This window comes from Triturus cristatus, chromosome 1_1 (genome assembly GCF_964204655.1).
Source record: "Triturus cristatus chromosome 1_1, aTriCri1.1, whole genome shotgun sequence".
Classification (NCBI taxonomy): Eukaryota; Metazoa; Chordata; class Amphibia; order Caudata; family Salamandridae; genus Triturus; species Triturus cristatus.
Genome location: NC_140579.1, coordinates 876,512,435 through 876,535,539, shown reverse-complemented (window position 1 = coordinate 876,535,539; position 23,105 = coordinate 876,512,435).

Genomic DNA, 23,105 nt, shown 5'->3' with positions numbered 1-23,105 from the left:
TGTTTCCACTAAGAGCAGAAATCACATATTAATATATAACAAACCACAAACTGTATCTAGTTGATTTTTTTATAAAAAAGAACTTACGTGAATGTCGCAGTAGACGGCCGTGTATTCTCCAAGTCACAGCACCACATAAGTTACAAGTCAGAGCAGCACATAAACATTATAAATGGCTTTAAAAATGGAAGATTCAAACGGAAGTTATGGAAAATCGTTTACGCACAAGAGCAAGACGATGCTGAGAACAAGACGCGACCCAAAAACAAATGGCGGTAACCAATCAAAGTTAAAAAGGTCTACCTGTAATCGCAAACCCGTCCATCCACGAGGGCGAAAGCTGGCCATGCAGGAACGAAGACGCCAAGACACGGGGCACACCTATAAAGTAAAGAAAAATAAACATTAGCCCAAAATTTTCAAATGGGTTACCTGCAAACGCAAAGCTGTCGATTCACGCCTGGCAAAGCTGTCCATGCAGGAACGAAAATGACCAGACACGGGGCACACCTACAAAGTGAAAAGAAATACACATTAGTACCAAAATCAAAACGCAGTGTAAATACCATAAGAATATGTCGCGCTTACTTGTATACCTTCTGTGAAAATCTCCCCAACTGCCGTTTACTTAAAATACGTGCCACACCCTGATGTATCCAAAGCATGAAAGGCTTTTAAAAGCACATTCTGCAAATTTCGAAGCAAGTGTAAACAATGTCACTGAGATGTTTTCTGTAACTGCGAATTGTTTCCAATAAGAGCAGAAACAACATATTAAAATATAACAAACAAAAACTGTATCTAGTTGAATTTTTAAAAAAAACAACTTACCTGAATGTCGCAGTAGACGGCCGTGTATTCTCCAAATCACAGCACCACATAAGTGACAAGTCAGAGCAGCACATAAACATCGTAAATAGGAATAAAAAATTGAACATTCAAACGAAAGTAATGGAAAATCGCGTACGCACAACAGCAGGACAATGTTCACAATAAGACGCGACCCCAAAACAAATGGCGGACACCCAGAAAAGTTCAAATGGGCTACCTGTAATCGCAAAGCCGTCCATCCACGAGGGCCAAAGCTGGCCATGCATGAAGGAAGGCGCCAAGACACGGGGAACAAGACGCGACCAACAAAGAAATGGCGGACACAAATAAAAGGCAAAATGGGTTACCTGGAAACGCAAACCTGTCCATTCACGCCTGGCAAAGCTGTCCATGCAGGAACGAAAACGCCCAGACACGGGGCACACCTACAAAGATAAAAGAAATACACCTTGGTAAAACAAATCAAAACGCATTGTAAATACAATAAGGAAATGCAGCACTTACTTTTATACCTTCCGTGAAGATATCCCCATCTGCCGTGTACTTAAAGTACGTGCCACACCCTGACGTATAAAAGGCAGCGAAAAGCAGATTCGACAAAAAGCAACGGAAATTGTCCAAATAAAACAGCCATTTTTTTGGCAACCGCTAAATAATGTTTAAGAGCTGAAAAAACATATTAAACTCAATCAAACCACAATCTGTATCAAGTTATATTTTTTTAAGAAAGAACTTACCTGAATGTCGCGGTAGACGGACGTGTATTCTCCAAGTCACAGCACCACATAAGTGACAAGTCAGAGCAACACATAAACATCGTAAATGGAAATAAAAAATGGAACATTCAAACGAAAGTAATGGAAAATCGCATACGCACAACAGCAAGACAATGCTCACAATAAGACGCGACCTCAAAACAAATGGCGGACACCAATAAAAGTTAAAATGGGCTACCTGTAATCGCCAAGCCGTCCATCCACGAGGGCCAAAGCTGGCCATGCAGGAAGGAAGACACCAAGACACGGGGCACAAGACGCGACCAACAAAGAAATGGCGGACACAAATAAAAGGCAAAATGGGTTACCTGGAAACGCAAAGCTGTCCATTCACACCTGGCAAAGCTGTCCATGCAGGAACGAAAACGCCCAGACACGGGGCACACCTACAAAGATAAAAGAAATACACCTTGGTAAAACTAATCAAAACGCATTGTAAATACCATAAGAATATGTTGCGCTTACTTGTATACCTTCTGTGAAAATCACCCCAACTGCCGTTTACTTAAAATACGTGCCACACCCTGACGTATCCAAAGCATGAAAGGCATGTAAAAGCACATTCTGCAAATTTCGAAGCAAGTGTAAACAATGTCACTGAGATGTTTTCTGTAACTGCGAATTGTTTCCAATAAGAGCAGAAACAACATATTAAAATATAACAAACTACAAACTGTATCTAGTTGAATTTTAAAAAAAAACAACTTACCTGAATGTCGCAGTAGACGGCCGTGTATTCTCCAAATCACAGCACCACATAAGTGACAAGTCAGAGCAGCACATAAACATCGTAAATAGGAATAAAAAATGGAACATTCAAACGAAAGTAATGGAAAATCGCGTACGCACAACAGCAAGACAATGTTCTCAATAAGACGCGACCCCAAAACAAATGGCGGACACCCAGAAAAGTTAAAATGGTCTACCTGTAATCGCAAAGCCGTCCATCCACGAGGGCCAAAGCTGGCAATGCAGGAAGGAAGGCGCCAAGACACGGGGAACAAGACGCGACCAACAAAGAAATGGCAGACACAAATAAAAGGCAAAATGGGATACCTGGAAACGCAAACCTGTCCATTCACGCCTGGCCAAGCTGTCCATGCAGGAACGAAAACGCCCAGACACGGGGCACACCTACAAAGATAAAAGAAATACACCTTGGTCAAACAAATCAAAACGCATTGTAAATACAATAAGGAAATGCAGCACTTACTTCTATACCTTCCGTGAAGATATCCCCATCTGCCATGTACTTAAAGTACGTGCCACACCCTGACGTATAAAAGGCAGCGAAAAGCAGATTCGACAAAAAGCAACGGAAATTGTCCAAATAAAATGGCCATTTTTTTGGCAACCGCTAAATAATGTTTAAGAGCTGAAAAAACATATTAAACTCAATCAAACCACAATCTGTATCAAGTTATATTTTTTTAAGAAAGAACTTACCTGAATGTCGCGGTAGACGGACGTGTATTCTCCAAGTCACAGCACCACATAAGTGACAAGTCAGAGCAACACATAAACATCGTAAATGGAAATAAAAAATGGAACATTCCAAACGAAAGTAATGGAAAATCGCATAAGCACAACAGCAAGACAATGCTCACAATAAGACGCGACCTCAAAACAAATGGCGGACACCAATAAAAGTTAAAATGGGCTACCTGTAATCGCCAAGCCGTCCATCCACGAGGGCCAAAGCTGGTCATGCAGGGAGGAAGACGCCAAGACACGGGGCACAAACGCGACCAACAAAGAAATGGCGGACACAAATAAAAGGCAAAATGGGTTACCTGGAAACGCAAAGCTGTCCATTCACGCCTGGCAAAGCTGTCCATGCAGGAACGAAAACGCCCAGACACGGGGCACACCTACAAAGATAAAAGAAATACACCTTGGTAAAACAAATCAAAACGCATTGTAAATACAATAAGGAAATGCAGCACTTACTTCTATACCTTCCGCGAAGATATCCCCATCTGCCGTGTACTTAAAGTAAGTGCCACACCCTGACGTATAAAATGCAGCGAAAAGCAGATTCGACAAAAAACCACGGAAATTGTCCAAATAAAACGGCCATTTTTTTGGCAACCGCTAAATAATGTGTAAGAGCTGAAAAAACATATTAAACTCAATCAAACCACAATCTGTATCAAGTTATATTTTTTTAAGAAAGAACTTACCTGAATGTCGCGGTAGACGGACGTGTATTCTCCAAGTCACAGCACCACATAAGTGACAAGTCAGAGCAAAACATAAACATCGTAAATGGAAATAAAAAATGGAACATTCAAACGAAAGTAATGGAAAATCGCTTACGCACAACAGCAAGACAATGCTCACAATAAGACGCGACCCCAAAACAAATGGCGGACACCAATAACAGTTAAAATGGGCTACCTGTAATCGCCAAGCCGTCCATCCACGACAGCCAAAGCTGGCCATGCAGGAAGGAAGACGCCAAGACACGGGGCTCAAGACGCGACCAACAAAGAAATGGCGGACACAAATAAAAGGCAAAATGGGTTACCTGGAAACGCAAACCTGTCCATTCACGCCTGGCAAAGCTGTCCATGCAGGAACGAAATCGCCCAGACATGGGGCACACCTACAAAGATAAAAGAAATACACCTTGGTAAAACAAATCAAAACGCATTGTAAATACAATAAGGAAATGCAGCACTTACTTTTATACCTTCCGTGAAGATATCCCCATCTGCCGTGTACTTAAAGTACGTGCCACACCCTGACGTATAAAAGGCAGCGAAAAGCAGATTCGACAAAAAGCAACGGAAATTGTCCAAATAAAACAGCAATTTTTTTGGCAACGGCTAAATAATGTTTAAGAGCTGAAAAAACATATTAAACTCAATCAAACCACAATCTGTATCAAGTTATATTTTTTTAAGAAAGAACTTACCTGAATGTCGCGGTAGACGGACGTGTATTCTCCAAGTCACAGCACCACATAAGTGACAAGTCAGAGCAACACATAAACATCGTAAATGGAAATAAGAAATGGAACATTCAAACGAAAGTAATGGAAAATCGCATACGCACAACAGCAAGACAATGCTCACAATAAGACGCCACCTCAAAACAAATGGCGGACACCAATAAAAGTTAAAATGGGCTACCTGTAATCGCCAAGCCGTCCATCCACGAGGGCCAAAGCTGGCCATGCAGGAAGGAAGACACCAAGACACGGGGCACAAGACGCGACCAACAAAGAAATGGCGGACACAAATAAAAGGCAAAATGGGTTACCTGGAAACGCAAAGCTGTCCATTCACGCCTGGCAAAGCTGTCCATGCAGGAACGAAAACGCCCAGACACGGGGCACACCTACAAAGATAAAAGAAATACACCTTGGTAAAACTAATCAAAACGCATTGTAAATACCATAAGAATATGTTGCGCTTACTTGTTTACCTTCTGTGAAAATCTCCCCAACTGCCGTTTACTTAAAATACGTGCCACACCCTGACGTATCCAAAGCATGAAAAGCATGTAAAAGCACATTCTGCAAATTTCGAAGCAAGTGTAAACAATGTCACTGAGATGTTTTCTGTAACTGCGAATTGTTTCCAATAAGAGCAGAAACAACATATTAAAATATAACAAATTACAAACTGTATCTAGTTGAATTTTACAAAAAAACAACTTACCTGAATGTCGCAGTAGACGGCCGAGTGTTCTCCAAATCACAGCACCACATAAGTGACAAGTCAGAGCAGCACATAAACATCGTAAATAGGAATAAAAAATGGAACATTCAAACGAAAGTAATGGCAAATCGCGTACGCACAACAGCAAGACAATGTTCTCAATAAGACGCGACCCCAAAACAAATGGCGGACACCCAGAAAAGTTAAAATGGTCTACCTCTAATCGCAAAGCCGTCCATCCACGAGGGCCAAAGCTGGCAATGCAGGAAGGAAGGCGCCAAGACACGGGGAACAAGACGCGACCAACAAAGAAATGGCGGACACAAATAAAAGGCAAAATGGGATACCTGGAAACGCAAACCTGTCCATTCACGCCTGGCCAAGCTGTCCATGCAGGAACGAAAACGCCCAGACACGGGGCACACCTACAAAGATAAAAGAAATACACCTTGGTCAAACAAATCAAAACGCATTGTAAATACAATAAGGAAATGCAGCACTTACTTCTATACCTTCCGTGAAGATATCCCCATCTGCCGTGTACTTAAAGTACGTGCCACACCCTGACGTATAAAAGGCAGCGAAAAGCAGATTCGACAAAAAGCAACGGAAATTGTCCAAATAAAACGGCCATTTTTTGGGCAACCGCTAAATAATGTTTAAGAGCTGAAAAAACATATTAAACTCAATCAAACCACAATCTGTATCAAGTTATATTTTTTTAAGAAAGAACTTACCTGAATGTCGCGGTAGACGGACGTGTATTCTCCAAGTCACAGCACCACATAAGTGACAAGTCAGAGCAACACATAAACATCGTAAATGGAAATAAAAAATGGAACATTCCAAACGAAAGTAATGGAAAATCGCATAAGCACAACAGCAAGACAATGCTCACAATAAGACGCGACCTCAAAACAAATGGCGGACACCAATAAAAGTTAAAATGGGCTACCTGTAATCGCCAAGCCGTCCATCCACGAGGGCCAAAGCTGGTCATGCAGGGAGGAAGACGCCAAGACACGGGGCACAAACGCGACCAACAAAGAAATGGCGGACACAAATAAAAGGCAAAATGGGTTACCTGGAAACGCAAAGCTGTCCATTCACGCCTGGCAAAGCTGTCCATGCAGGAACGAAAACGCCCAGACACGGGGCACACCTACAAAGATAAAAGAAATACACCTTGGTAAAACAAATCAAAACGCATTGTAAATACAATAAGGAAATGCAGCACTTACTTCTATACCTTCCGCGAAGATATCCCCATCTGCCGTGTACTTAAAGTACGTGCCACACCCTGACGTATAAAATGCAGCGAAAAGCAGATTCGACAAAAAACCACGGAAATTGTCCAAATAAAACGGCCATTTTTTTGGCAACCGCTAAATAATGTGTAAGAGCTGAAAAAACATATTAAACTCAATCAAACCACAATCTGTATCAAGTTATATTTTTTTAAGAAAGAACTTACCTGAATGTCGCGGTAGACGGACGTGTATTCTCCAAGTCACAGCACCACATAAGTGACAAGTCAGAGCAAAACATAAACATCGTAAATGGAAATAAAAAATGGAACATTCAAACGAAAGTAATGGAAAATCGCTTACGCACAACAGCAAGACAATGCTCACAATAAGACGCGACCCCAAAACAAATGGCGGACACCAATAACAGTTAAAATGGGCTACCTGTAATCGCCAAGCCGTCCATCCACGACAGCCAAAGCTGGCCATGCAGGAAGGAAGACGCCAAGACACGGGGCTCAAGACGCGACCAACAAAGAAATGGCGGACACAAATAAAAGGCAAAATGGGTTACCTGGAAACGCAAACCTGTCCATTCACGCCTGGCAAAGCTGTCCATGCAGGAACGAAATCGCCCAGACATGGGGCACACCTACAAAGATAAAAGAAATACACCTTGGTAAAACAAATCAAAACGCATTGTAAATACAATAAGGAAATGCAGCACTTACTTTTATACCTTCCGTGAAGATATCCCCATCTGCCGTGTACTTAAAGTACGTGCCACACCCTGACGTATAAAAGGCAGCGAAAAGCAGATTCGACAAAAAGCAACGGAAATTGTCCAAATAAAACAGCAATTTTTTTGGCAACGGCTAAATAATGTTTAAGAGCTGAAAAAACATATTAAACTCAATCAAACCACAATCTGTATCAAGTTATATTTTTTTAAGAAAGAACTTACCTGAATGTCGCGGTAGACGGACGTGTATTCTCCAAGTCACAGCACCACATAAGTGACAAGTCAGAGCAACACATAAACATCGTAAATGGAAATAAGAAATGGAACATTCAAACGAAAGTAATGGAAAATCGCATACGCACAACAGCAAGACAATGCTCACAATAAGACGCCACCTCAAAACAAATGGCGGACACCAATAAAAGTTAAAATGGGCTACCTGTAATCGCCAAGCCGTCCATCCACGAGGGCCAAAGCTGGCCATGCAGGAAGGAAGACACCAAGACACGGGGCACAAGACGCGACCAACAAAGAAATGGCGGACACAAATAAAAGGCAAAATGGGTTACCTGGAAACGCAAAGCTGTCCATTCACGCCTGGCAAAGCTGTCCATGCAGGAACGAAAACGCCCAGACACGGGGCACACCTACAAAGATAAAAGAAATACACCTTGGTAAAACTAATCAAAACGCATTGTAAATACCATAAGAATATGTTGCGCTTACTTGTATACCTTCTGTGAAAATCTCCCCAACTGCCGTTTACTTAAAATACGTGCCACACCCTGACGTATCCAAAGCATGAAAAGCATGTAAAAGCACATTCTGCAAATTTCGAAGCAAGTGTAAACAATGTCACTGAGATGTTTTCTGTAACTGCGAATTGTTTCCAATAAGAGCAGAAACAACATATTAAAATATAACAAATTACAAACTGTATCTAGTTGAATTTAAAAAAAAAACAACTTACCTGAATGTCGCAGTAGACGGCCGAGTATTCTCCAAATCACAGCACCACATAAGTGACAAGTCAGAGCAGCACATAAACATCGTAAATAGGAATAAAAAATGGAACATTCAAACGAAAGTAATGGAAAATCGCGTACGCACAACAGCAAGACAATGTTCTCAATAAGACGCGACCCCAAAACAAATGGCGGACACCCAGAAAAGTTAAAATGGTCTACCTGTAATCGCAAAGCCGTCCATCCACGAGGGCCAAAGCTGGCAATGCAGGAAGGAAGGCGCCAAGACACGGGGAACAAGACGCGACCAACAAAGAAATGGCGGACACAAATAAAAGGCAAAATGGGATACCTGGAAACGCAAACCTGTCCATTCACGCCTGGCCAAGCTGTCCATGCAGGAACGAAAACGCCCAGACACGGGGCACACCTACAAAGATAAAAGAAATACACCTTGGTCAAACAAATCAAAACGCATTGTAAATACAATAAGGAAATGCAGCACTTACTTCTATACCTTCCGTGAAGATATCCCCATCTGCCGTGTACTTAAAGTACGTGCCACACCCTGACGTATAAAAGGCAGCGAAAAGCAGATTCGACAAAAAGCAACGGAAATTGTCCAAATAAAACGGCCATTTTTTTGGCAACCGCTAAATAATGTTTAAGAGCTGAAAAAACATATTAAACTCAATCAAACCACAATCTGTATCAAGTTATATTTTTTTAAGAAAGAACTTACCTGAATGTCGCGGTAGACGGACGTGTATTCTCCAAGTCACAGCACCACATAAGTGACAAGTCAGAGCAACACATAAACATCGTAAATGGAAATAAAAAATGGAACATTCCAAACGAAAGTAATGGAAAATCGCATAAGCACAACAGCAAGACAATGCTCGCAATAAGACGCGACCTCAAAACAAATGGCGGACACCAATAAAAGTTAAAATGGGCTACCTGTAATCGCCAAGCCGTCCATCCACGAGGGCCAAAGCTGGTCATGCAGGGAGGAAGACGCCAAGACACGGGGCACAAACGCGACCAACAAAGAAATGGCGGGCACAAATAAAAGGCAAAATGGGTTACCTGGAAACGCAAAGCTGTCCATTCACGCCTGGCAAAGCTGTCCATGCAGGAACGAAAACGCCCAGACACGGGGCACACCTACAAAGATAAAAGAAATACACCTTGGTAAAACAAATCAAAACGCATTGTAAATACAATAAGGAAATGCAGCACTTACTTCTATACCTTCCGCGAAGATATCCCCATCTGCCGTGTACTTAAAGTACGTGCCACACCCTGACGTATAAAATGCAGCGAAAAGCAGATTCGACAAAAAACCACGGAAATTGTCCAAATAAAACGGCCATTTTTTTGGCAACCGCTAAATAATGTGTAAGAGCTGAAAAAACATATTAAACTCAATCAAACCACAATCTGTATCAAGTTATATTTTTTTAAGAAAGAACTTACCTGAATGTCGCGGTAGACGGACGTGTATTCTCCAAGTCACAGCACCACATACGTGACAAGTCAGAGCAAAACATAAATATCGTAAATGGAAATAAAAAATGGAACATTCAAACGAAAGTAATGGAAAATCGCTTACGCACAACAGCAAGACAATGCTCACAATAAGACGCGACCCCAAAACAAATGGCGGACACCAATAACAGTTAAAATGGGCTACCTGTAATCGCCAAGCCGTCCATCCACGACAGCCAAAGCTGGCCATGCAGGAAGGAAGACGCCAAGACACGGGGCTCAAGACGCGACCAACAAAGAAATGGCGGACACAAATAAAAGGCAAAATGGGTTACCTGGAAACGCAAACCTGTCCTTTCACGCCTGGCAAAGCTGTCCATGCAGGAACGAAATCGCCCAGACATGGGGCACACCTACAAAGATAAAAGAAATACACCTTGGTAAAACAAATCAAAACGCATTGTTAATACAATAAGGAAATGCAGCACTTACTTCTATACCTTCCGTGAAGATATCCCCATCTGCCGTGTACTTAAAGTACGTGCCACACCCTGACGTATAAAAGGCAGCGAAAAGCAGATTCGACAAAAAACAACGGAAATTGTCCAAATAAAACGGCCATTTTTTTGGCAACCGCTAAATAATGTTTAAGAGCTGAAAAAACATATTAAACTCAATCAAACCACAATCTGTATCAAGTTATATTTTTTTAAGAAAGAACTTACCTGAATGTCGCGGTAGACGGACGTGTATTCTTAAAGTCACAGCACCACATAAACCTCTGAAATACAATGAGAATTGAAACCTTAAAAAACTATTAATATCAAATCGCTTACGCACAAGAGCCAGACGATCCGCACAATAATATGCAATTAAAAAAGAAATGGCGGACACCAATAAAAGTAAAAATGGGGTACCTGTAATCGCAAAGCCGTCCATCCACGACGGCCCAAGCTGGCCATGCAGTAACGAAGGCGCCAAGACACGGGGCACACCTAGAAAGTAAAGAAAAATAAACATTAGTACAAAAAGTCCAAATGGCTTACTTGCAAATGCAAAGCTGTCGATTCACGACTGAAAAAGCTGTCCATGCAGGAACGAAGAAGCCAAGACACGGGTCACACCCACAAAGATAAAAGAAATACACATTAGTAAAACAATTAAAAAAGGATTTTGTAAATATAATAAAGACATGCAGCACTTACTTCTATACCTTCCGTGAAGATATCCCAAACTGGCGTGTACTTAAAATACGTGCCCCACCCTAACGTATAAAATGCAGCGAAAAGCACATTCGACAAATATCGAAAGAAATTGGCCAAATTTAACGGGTATTTTTTTGGCAGCCGCTAAGTAATTTTTAAGAGCCTAAAAAACATATTAAACGCAATGAAACCAGATTCTGTATCAAGTTTTATCTAATTTAGAAATAACGTACCTGAATGTCGCGGTAGACGGACGTGTCTTCTCAAAGTCACAGCACCACCTAAACATCTGAAACAAAATTAGAAGTGAAACATAAAGAGAATATTAGTATCAAATCGCTTACGCATAAGATCCAGACCATCCTCACAATAATATGTGGCACTGCTATGTTTTCTGTAACTGCTAATTAGTTCCTAAGAGCAGAAAAAACATATTAAAAGATAACAAACCACAAACTGTATCTAGTTGTATTTTTTTTTAAAAAAGGAACTTACCTGAATGTTGCAGTAGACGGCCGTGTATTCTCCAAGTCACAGCACCACATAAGTAACAAGTCAGAGCAGCACATAAACATCGTAAATAGGAATAAAAAATGGAACATTCAAACGAAAGTAATAAAAAATCGCGTACGCACAACAGCTAGACAATGCTCACAATAAGACGCGACCCCAAAACAAATGGCGGACACCAATAAAAGTTAAAATGGGCAAACTGTAATCGCAAAACCGTCCATCAAAGACGGCCAAAGATGGGCATGCAGGAATGAAGGCGCCAAGACACGGGGCACAAGACGCGACCAACAAAGAAATGGCGGACACAAATCAAAGGCAAAATGGGTTACCTGGAAACACAAAGCTGTCCTTTCACGCCTGGCAAAGCTGTCCATGCAGGAACGAAAACACCAAAACACGGGGCACACCTACAAAGATAAAAGAAATACAACTTAGTAAAACAATTCAAAACGCATTGTAAATACAATAAGGAAATGAAGCACTTACTTCTATACCTTCCGTGAAGATATCCCCATCTGCCGTGTACTTAAGGTACGTGCCACACCCTGACGTATGAAAGGCAGCGAAAAGCACATTCGACAAAAAACAACGGAAATTGTCCAAATAAAACGGCCATTTTTCTGACAACCGCTAAATAATGTTTAAGAGCAGGAAAAACATATTAAACTCAATCAAACCACAATCTGTATCAAGTTATATCTTTTAAAGAAAGAACTTACCTGAATGTCACGGTAGACGGACGTGTATTTTTAAAGTCACAGCACCACATAAGTGACAAGTCAGAGCAACACATAAACATCTGAAATACAATTAGAAGGGAAACCTTAAAAAACTAATAATATCAAATCGCTTACGCACAAGAGCCAGACGACCCGCACAATAATATGCAATTAAAAAAGTAATGGCGGACAACAATAAAATTTAAAATGGGCTACCTGTAATTGCAAAGCAGTCCATCCACGACGGCCAAAGCTGTCCATGCGGGAACGAAGACGGCAAGACACGGGGCACACCTACAAAGATAAAAAAAATACACATTAGTACAAAAATCGCGTATGCACAACAGCAAGACAATGCTCACAATAAGAGGCGACCCCAAAACAAATGGCGTACACCCAGAAAAGTTAAAATGGGCTACCTGTAATCGCAAAGCCGTCCATCCACGACGGCCAAAGCTGGTCATGCAGTAACGAAGACGCCACAACACGGGGCACACCTATAAAGTAAATTAAAATACACATTAGTACAAATATTCCAAATGTGTTACCTGCAAACGCAAAGCTGTCCATTCACGCCTGGCAAAGCTGTCCATGCAGAAAGGAAGACGGCAAGACACGGGGCACACCTAGAAAGATAAAAAAAAAAAACATTAGTAGCGAAAACGCGTACGCACAACAGCAAGACGATGCTCACAATAAAAGGCGACCCCAAAACAAATGGCGGACACCCAGAAAAGTTAAAATGTGCTCCCTGTAATCGCAAAGCCGTCCATCCACGACGGCCAAAGCTGGGCATGCAGGAACGAAGACGGAAAGACACGGGGCACAAGAGCAACACGATCATCAGGGGCAGAAGAGCAAGACGATCAGGGTCAGATGAGACGAGGCAATAGACCAAAAATCCACGCTTACCTGGGACATTGTTTCATGATGCACTCGTAGAACGTAGAAAGTCAAGCCAAACAACGAGATAAGGCAACAGACCAAAAATGGCTTTCGAAAGTCAAGCCAAACAAAACAAAACACGGGAAGCGGAAAGCCAAACAAAACAACGAGACGAGGCAACAGAACAAAGATGGCATTAGAAAGTCAAGCCAAACAAAACTAAACAAAACACGGGAAGCTTCAAAGCTTTTTCGGCTTCGCTCACAATAAGACACGACCCCAAAACAAATGGCGGACACCAATAAAAGTTAAAATGGGCTAACTGTAATCGCAAAAACGTCCATCCAAGACGGCCAAAGCTGGGCATGCAGGAAGGAAGGCGCCAAGACACGGGGCACACCTAGAAAGTAAAGAAAAATAAACATTAGTACAAAAAGTCCAAATGGCTTACTTGCAAATGCAAAGCTGTCGATTCACGACTGAAAAAGCTGTCCATGCAGGAACGAAGAAGCCAAGACACGGGTCACACCCACAAAGATAAAAGAAATACACATTAGTAAAACAATTAAAAAAGGATTTTGTAAATATAATAAAGACATGCAGCACTTACTTCTATACCTTCCGTGAAGATATCCCAAACTGGCGTGTACTTAAAATACGTGCCCCACCCTAACGTATAAAATGCAGCGAAAAGCACATTCGACAAATATCGAAAGAAATTGGCCAAATTTAACGGGTATTTTTTTGGCAGCCGCTAAGTAATTTTTAAGAGCCTAAAAAACATATTAAACGCAATGAAACCAGATTCTGTATCAAGTTTTATCTAATTTAGAAATAACGTACCTGAATGTCGCGGTAGACGGACGTGTCTTCTCAAAGTCACAGCACCACCTAAACATCTGAAACAAAATTAGAAGTGAAACATAAAGAGAATATTAGTATCAAATCGCTTACGCATAAGATCCAGACCATCCTCACAATAATATGTGGCACTGCTATGTTTTCTGTAACTGCTAATTAGTTCCTAAGAGCAGAAAAAACATATTAAAAGATAACAAACCACAAACTGTATCTAGTTGTATTTTTTTTTAAAAAAGGAACTTACCTGAATGTTGCAGTAGACGGCCGTGTATTCTCCAAGTCACAGCACCACATAAGTAACAAGTCAGAGCAGCACATAAACATCGTAAATAGGAATAAAAAATGGAACATTCAAACGAAAGTAATAAAAAATCGCGTACGCACAACAGCTAGACAATGCTCACAATAAGACGCGACCCCAAAACAAATGGCGGACACCAATAAAAGTTAAAATGGGCAAACTGTAATCGCAAAACCGTCCATCAAAGACGGCCAAAGATGGGCATGCAGGAATGAAGGCGCCAAGACACGGGGCACAAGACGCGACCAACAAAGAAATGGCGGACACAAATCAAAGGCAAAATGGGTTACCTGGAAACACAAAGCTGTCCTTTCACGCCTGGCAAAGCTGTCCATGCAGGAACGAAAACACCAAAACACGGGGCACACCTACAAAGATAAAAGAAATACAACTTAGTAAAACAATTCAAAACGCATTGTAAATACAATAAGGAAATGAAGCACTTACTTCTATACCTTCCGTGAAGATATCCCCATCTGCCGTGTACTTAAGGTACGTGCCACACCCTGACGTATGAAAGGCAGCGAAAAGCACATTCGACAAAAAACAACGGAAATTGTCCAAATAAAACGGCCATTTTTCTGACAACCGCTAAATAATGTTTAAGAGCAGGAAAAACATATTAAACTCAATCAAACCACAATCTGTATCAAGTTATATCTTTTAAAGAAAGAACTTACCTGAATGTCGCGGTAGACGGACGTGTATTTTTAAAGTCACAGCACCACATAAGTGACAAGTCAGAGCAACACATAAACATCTGAAATACAATTAGAAGGGAAACCTTAAAAAACTAATAATATCAAATCGCTTACGCACAAGAGCCAGACGACCCGCACAATAATATGCAATTAAAAAAGTAATGGCGGACAACAATAAAATTTAAAATGGGCTACCTGTAATTGCAAAGCAGTCCATCCACGACGGCCAAAGCTGTCCATGCGGGAACGAAGACGGCAAGACACGGGGCACACCTACAAAGATAAAAAAAATACACATTAGTACAAAAATCGCGTATGCACAACAGCAAGACAATGCTCACAATAAGAGGCGACCCCAAAACAAATGGCGTACACCCAGAAAAGTTAAAATGGGCTACCTGTAATCGCAAAGCCGTCCATCCACGACGGCCAAAGCTGGTCATGCAGTAACGAAGACGCCACAACACGGGGCACACCTATAAAGTAAATTAAAATACACATTAGTACAAATATTCCAAATGTGTTACCTGCAAACGCAAAGCTGTCCATTCACGCCTGGCAAAGCTGTCCATGCAGGAAGGAAGACGGCAAGACACGGGGCACACCTAGAAAGATAAAAAAAAAAAACATTAGTAGCGAAAACGCGTACGCACAACAGCAAGACGATGCTCACAATAAAAGGCGACCCCAAAACAAATGGCGGACACCCAGAAAAGTTAAAATGTGCTCCCTGTAATCGCAAAGCCGTCCATCCACGACGGCCAAAGCTGGGCATGCAGGAACGAAGACGGAAAGACACGGGGCACAAGAGCAACACGATCATCAGGGGCAGAAGAGCAAGACGATCAGGGTCAGATGAGACGAGGCAATAGACCAAAAATCCACGCTTACCTGGGACATTGTTTCATGATGCACTCGTAGAACGTAGAAAGTCAAGCCAAACAACGAGATAAGGCAACAGACCAAAAATGGCTTTCGAAAGTCAAGCCAAACAAAACAAAACACGGGAAGCGGAAAGCCAAACAAAACAACGAGACGAGGCAACAGAACAAAGATGGCATTAGAAAGTCAAGCCAAACAAAACTAAACAAAACACGGGAAGCTTCAATGCTTTTTCGGCTTCGCTCACAATAAGACACGACCCCAAAACAAATGGCGGACACCAATAAAAGTTAAAATGGGCTAACTGTAATCGCAAAAACGTCCATCCAAGACGGCCAAAGCTGGGCATGCAGGAAGGAAGACGCCAAGACACGGGGCACAAGACGCGACCAACAAAGAAATGGCGGACACAAATCAAAAGCAAAATGGGTTACCTGGAAACACAAAGCTGTCCATTCACGCCTGGCAAAGCTGTCCATGCAGGAACGAAAACGCCAAGACACGGGCACACCTATAAAGTAAATAAAAATACACATTAGTACATGCACTCGTAGAACGTAGAAAGTCAAGCCATACAACGAGACGAGGCAACAGACCAAAAATGTGTTTAGGAAGGCAAGACACACAAAACAAAACAAAACACGGGACGCTTCAATGCTTTTCCGGCTTCGAGGGTGTGTTGCTGCTGCCAAAGCTGGCCATGCAGGAACGAAGACGCAAACACACGGGGCACAAGAGCAACACGATCATCAGGGGCAGAAGAGCAAGACGAACAGGGGCAGACGAGACGAGGCAATATACCAAAAATCCACGCTTACCTGGGACATAGTTACATGATGCACTCGTAGAACGTAGAAAGTCAAGCCAAACAACGAGACGAGGCAACAGACCAAAAATGGCATTAGAAAGTCAAGCCAAAGAAAACAAAACAAAACACGGGAAGCTTCAAAGCTTTTTCGGCTTCGAGGGCGTGTTCCTGCTGTTCTAAAAGGGCGTGGCTAAAAAGTGGAAAGAACAGCAAGGAACACGCCCCCTCAACTGAAAAAGACGGAGCCTATTTGGAGGGACGGCTCTCTCCTCCAATGGCTGGCCTCCGTTTAGGAAGCCAGCCAATGGAGGAGAGGCAAAAAGAGAGGCGGGCTAAGGAACCACTCTCAGAAACATTAAATCTCCGACTTCCGGTTCTGTCTTCGGCAGACCGGACGGTCCTCGACCCAAAAAAGGATTACTTGCAAGTGACTATGCTACGTTTCCGGTGCCAATGTGAAAAATATTCCGACCCTTCCTGGGGTCATAGTGTAAGAAATTGACATCCGGTCGGACAGAGGGCGAAAGAAGACAGAAAGTGAAGTGTTCCTTATTCTAGGAGGGTTTTATTACATGTAAGCTATGTTTTAAGTTATTGTTTTTATTTACTTTAACTTTTAAAATATGAAGTGTCCCAACTCACCCAACAGCCATGACAATGCACGCTTTCTTCCCGTTGTACTATGTTACTTGTTGTTTAATGTAAAGTGTTCTGAAAAACCTCAGGTATAGAGTTCGCTATATAAAACTATATAAATAAGTAAACATTAAAAGAATACAAGATTACGATAGAAATTTTACATCGAAATTGTCAGATAACTTTTTTTTTGTCCCATAGCAGCTTATCTGCTGTACATCCAATTGACAATAGCTATATTCAGATCTTCACTGGTGCCCGGTGCAATTCCAGTAGCAGGGCTGTGTTTTCTGTTTTTTTGCTTGGGAATTGGATAATAACTGGGTTAATTTACTATACTACCTCTAGATCATGGGTTCTCACAAATTTTCTCTCAGGGGCCAAATTTACAGTGTGGTTTGTGGCCGAGGGCCGCACCGGTGGGGGCGGGGTCAGAGGGGGAGGGGCTAATGCAAAAAAAATTGTGACCATGAGGTTGAACACAGGTCCCTGCAGCAGACGCCTTCGTCCACTGAGCCACCAGACACACATCTCTCTTTCTCCCTCTCCCCCTCCCTGTCTCCGTCTCCCTTCCCCTTCCTGTCTCTGTCTCCCTCCCTCCGTCTCCCTCCCCCTCCCTTCCTCTCCCTCCCTCCCTCTGTCTCCCTCCATCTCCCTCCCTCCGTCTCCCTCCCTCCCTCTGTCTCCCTCCCTCCCTCCGTCTCTCTCTCTGTCTCCCTCCCTCTATCTCTCCCTGTCTCTCTCCCTGTCTCTCTCCCTCCCTCTCTCTGTCTCCCTCCCTCTGTCTCTCTCCCTCTGTCTCCCTCCGTCTCCCTCCATCTCCCTCCCTCCCTCTGTCTCCCTGTGTCTCCGTCCCTCTATCTCTCCATCTGTCTCACTCCCTCTCCTTTCCTCCCTGTCTTCCTCTCCCTCCCTCTGTCTCCCTCCCTCTGTCTCCCTCCCTTTGTCTCCCTCCCTCTCCCTCCGTCTCACTCTGTCTCACTCTGTCTCACTCTGTCTCCCTCCGTCTCCTTCCGTCTCCCTCTGTCTCCCTCCCTCTGTCTCCCTCCCTCCGTCTCCCTCCCTCCCTCTCCCTCCCTCTGTCTCCCGTCTCCCTCCCTCCCTCTGTCTCCCTCCATCTCCCTCTGTCTCCCTCCCTCCGTCTCCCTCCCTCCACCTCCCTCCGTCTCTCTCTGTCTCCCTCCCTCGATCTTGGTGCAGATCGGAGCTTCCGAATCCCCTCTACTTCCACGGACGGAGTGATTTCACAGTCACACACACACATACACATCACACGCTGGTGGGGCCCATAACACCAACATTCATCCTACCACTCTATCCGTGCCATGTATAAGGGGAAACACTTTTCTATACCTAACCAATCTGCATGTACCCTGAGGTCAATGAGATCAACTAGTTGCTATAAATTTGGTGATACAACTTAACACTCTAAATATTCAATAAACATGGCAATAAAATAACCACCCGACACAGTAATTCAAACAGAATATTGTTTATCTAAATCAAATTGTAAGAAAAGTCAATTAAATGCAAGATCATTTTTCCCATATTTACCTATTCTGGCAAAAAGTCGTTTTCTAAGTCAGAAATGGTCCTCAGCAGATAGTTAAAGATTTCTAGCCGTCATGTAGAGTCACCGTCCTCTCCGTCAGCGTCGGGACCTCTGATCATTGGTTCGAGAAGAAGTGGCGCTAGACCTCTCTAGTCTACTAATATTTATACCAAAATTTACATTCCAAATGTTGCAAATATAACTTTCAAAACATTCGATTGGCGGAAAATATGTCATCTTGGTACATTAAGCTACACCATTAGATTTTCTCATGTATTGATAGTTTCAAATTCTAAATAGAAATTTGAAGTCCATAGCTAATTCGTTACTTCTACGGATGTCTCTTCAGGATAAAATGTATCTCATCCATGGGACCATTATAAGTTCATCAGGTCGGATTTTAAGTTGCAACAATTCTTCACGTTCAGGGGCATCTGGCAACACTCCCAGATTTGTCGTCATGTACATGGCTTTTCAGGTCAATCAGAGGACAAGGTCGCAGTCAGCGCAAAGCCTCTTTTCATATTTTCATCTACTCGAATGCAGGCTGCGGGTGGTGGCCATTTTACAGCAGGCCACAATGGTCAACTTAAGCGAAGAAAACACAAAATCATAATTACTACATGGAAATGATTATACAGTGTTATTCCCCTGCTAATACCCTTATGTGTATGTATTTATCTAGCCATTTGCGACATCAAAAGCCATTAATACATATTTGTTATAATCGCAAAACACAATAACATCACATAAGCAACATCTATACTGTCAATTTGCTCACCAACTTAGTTCACTTATTATTTTAGCCATGCAATTGCATTCCCACGTGTAATTCTTCTGTTAATAAGGTTGGTTAGACAAGACTCGACAAATCTTTAGTAATTACTAATTAATCAGTAGTACTTTTAATAATGACATACAAAAATGAAACAGGTATTTGGTTTTAAATTAACAACCCTGCTCCAGCAATCCCCCCTTTGGTGACATTTTATCACCACAAAAACCCAAAAATCAATTTAATTTCCACTTTTTGAAGAAATTCAAAATGTCTTCTTGTTCATTTTTTAAACTCTTGTTTCTTTATCATCTTCTCTTTTTGTTTCTATATACATACTTTCCCTCAATTCTTCTAATTCTATTTCTTGTGGATCTCTTTCTGGTTTCTTTTGTCTCTTTTTAATATTTTCTCGTGTTATTTTCTTTTTATTTCTTCTGTATCTACAACACATACACCCTAATCTAAGAATTAATAGTGCAACAATTACACACGTTAATGGAAATAATACCTTACCAAATATGGTACTACCTATTTTAGCTATATAATTCTTAATAGCAATCATCTTCTTAGCCATTTTAGTCCAGATACTTTCAGCTTCCAGTGGTACTAATTCTTCATGCAAATCAGTAATATTTTTGATATAGACCTTTAGATCTTTGCTTTCGTCAGGAATGTAAGTGCAACAATGTTGAACTTTCAGCATTCCACAGACTCCACCCTCTTTTGCCAATAGAATATCAAGGGCAAGTCGATTTTGCATCGCCATAGCACATAAAGCACCCATTTCAGTATTTACCAAAAGAAAGCCTCCAGCGGTGCTTGTTGACAAGCGATCTACCACTGTTGACAGCTTCCGAATGCCATATGCATTCAATGAAATTCCCACTGCTGGTATTAAAGCTCCAAAAATATCTCCTACAATTTCTGTCCATGTTTCTCTTCTATAGCGTGTTAATGGATTAGTTTGTTCAGCATTTTCTACTCTATCCATGTGAAAAATCTTTGGAAAGACCAGGCCAACATAACATGTGCCATACCAATGGTCAGGCAACCTGTAATAAGCCTTGTTCCCACAAATATAATACACTCCCGGAAAGACTGGATCTTCTCCACCTCTAAATCCCCATCCGGTTGCAATAAAGTATGTATCATGGCACTCACTAGTCCCTATGAAATAATAATCATACTGGGATTTCTTCCTGGTAATGCATAATTTGCCTTTCTGTGGTGCATCTATAGCCATAGTTGGACTGGCTCCATTTTTCAACTCCTTTTCTTTCTCAATATCCCACACGGTTTCACTCATCCTATGTCCTTCTGCTTTCTTATGCATGTTCAACCTTCTTCTCTCAACCATGTCTAGGAGAGTTTTCTCTTCTTCCTTCAAATTGCAGGTTAAATTGTTTCTAAAAACATATTCTAATGTTAATTCTCTAGTTTCGATAAAAATCTCACCTAAAGTGTTAGCTTCTTTAGCAGGATTCAATTCTTTATTCATAGGCAGTTGCCCAAGAATATTATCTACATTAGACATGTTATAATCTAATTTCCCTAATTGATAAAATATACTAATCAACACACTACATGAAATTCCATACGTAGCCGGAAGGTGATGATAAGTCACTCCTTCTGAAACAGAGGCAGGTAATTGCATACAGACGTAGCAATCCCTTACATCCATTGTCCTTACATATTCGTACAATAATTTTGAAAACACATTGCTAGAAAAATCATTAATAGACCTATCTTTATGTACATTTACATTGCTAGTTCTAGTTGGAACTATCTTCTGTGAACTCTTCCCTATGTTAGTCATGTTCTCAGCATGTCCTCCTAAAGTGTCTATTGTTACTCTAAAAGAGATCAGTAGAGCAAGCACGCTCCAAAGCAGCATTAATAATCCTGTACAGCAGCAGCACATCTTGCACCATCTTTTCATGAAGGTACATCTACTTTGATTATTCTCAGTGCTAGCCATCTTGTTAATTTGACCGTGTCTTTTGACTTAGCCTCTTCTACTCCACTACCGAACTTTTAGGGCAGCAAGTACCCACCAGATTATTACAATCTATTAGTTTTTAATTTACTTCTTCACTTTCTTCTTCAGGTGACTTCTTTGAATTTACTCAATTTGGATTTTCATCATTTTTCACTCTTTCCTCATCATCATCAAAATGTATTAGGTCCTGAACATCCGTTTCTTCTCCAATGTCGGACAAGATAACTCTCAGGATTCCAACTGCTTCTTCTTCTTCAACCACTTTCAGTAAAGCCTCCTCTGGATTTCTTTGACTGTCTGCCTCTTCACCTTGTTCAGGCAGTGCCACATACATCCATTCTGGCGACTTATACTTCTGGTTTGGTTTTCTGATTCTTTTAGTTCCTTCAGATATCTTTGTTTCCTCTCCTTTCGTTTGGTTTTGACTTGACACTTCGTTCACCTGTTCAGCTTTCGAAGAGTTAACTCGTGTCAGTCGATATCTCAGTCTCTTTATCTTGTTGAGCCAAAGATCTCCTTTAGCATTTCTTTTTTGTATTCCCTCTTTACAGTTTCTCTCTCCAATCCAAGTTCTCTTTCTCAGAACTCGTCCTTCATGTATCTCATTTCCACTTTCATCAGATTCTGTCTCAGTTGCCTCTTGTTCATCAACAATTTTCCCTTCTCCAACAACTTCCTTTTCTCCAACAGTCTCTTTTTCCACCGATTGAGATTTCCCTACTTCTGTCTCTCCTCGGGTCTCCGACACGCAATCTTCTTGCTGTCTACTTGTCCCTTCACCTAGCTTGTTGTTGATGTTCCCTACACCTCCTCGGGGTTTTTCCGCAATCTGTCCCTCTCTTTCTTTTTCTGTCCCTTCCTCTTCAAGAATTATCTCAGGTGGAACTTTTCCAATTTTCTCATTTGATTCAGGTGTCACCTCTGTTGGAATGTTCTTTTCTTTTCTTTCTTTCTTTTTGGGCTTGTCACTGTTAGTTGGGACTTCAGACACTTCTTCAGAATCTGGACTTGTCTCTGAAGTTTGCAATGTTCTTTTCAGAATTCCTTCTGGTGGGACAAAAGTTTCTCTTGACTCACTTTCCCCCCTTTCAGGATTCTTTTTTCTTTTTACTGCCTCACTGTCTGCATCATCACTGGAAACTGATTCTTCAAAGTATTCTTTTCCAGTGCCGTCACTTGGATTTGGAACTCTCAGAGTGTGACTTGCATGTATCCAATTTTTCACTCCAACACACTTCACAGCAGTTGTTGTAGTCAGAACGACTTGCCTTGGCCTTCCCCACCTTGGAACCAGGCAATTTCTTCTTCTGTGGACTTTTATTCTTACCCAGTCCCCTGGGCTCAGATCATGGGCTGGTTTTCTTTCAAGTGTGGTGGCGTCTTCTCCAACCTGGTGAAACACAGAATGAACTGCGCCAGCCAGGCCTTTACAGTAATCCAAAATCATGTCATCAGTTATAGTCATCAGCTTGTTGACTGGTACAAACGCATGTCTCATAGCACGTCCCATGATGATTTCATGTGGACTCAAACCTGTTGTTCTGT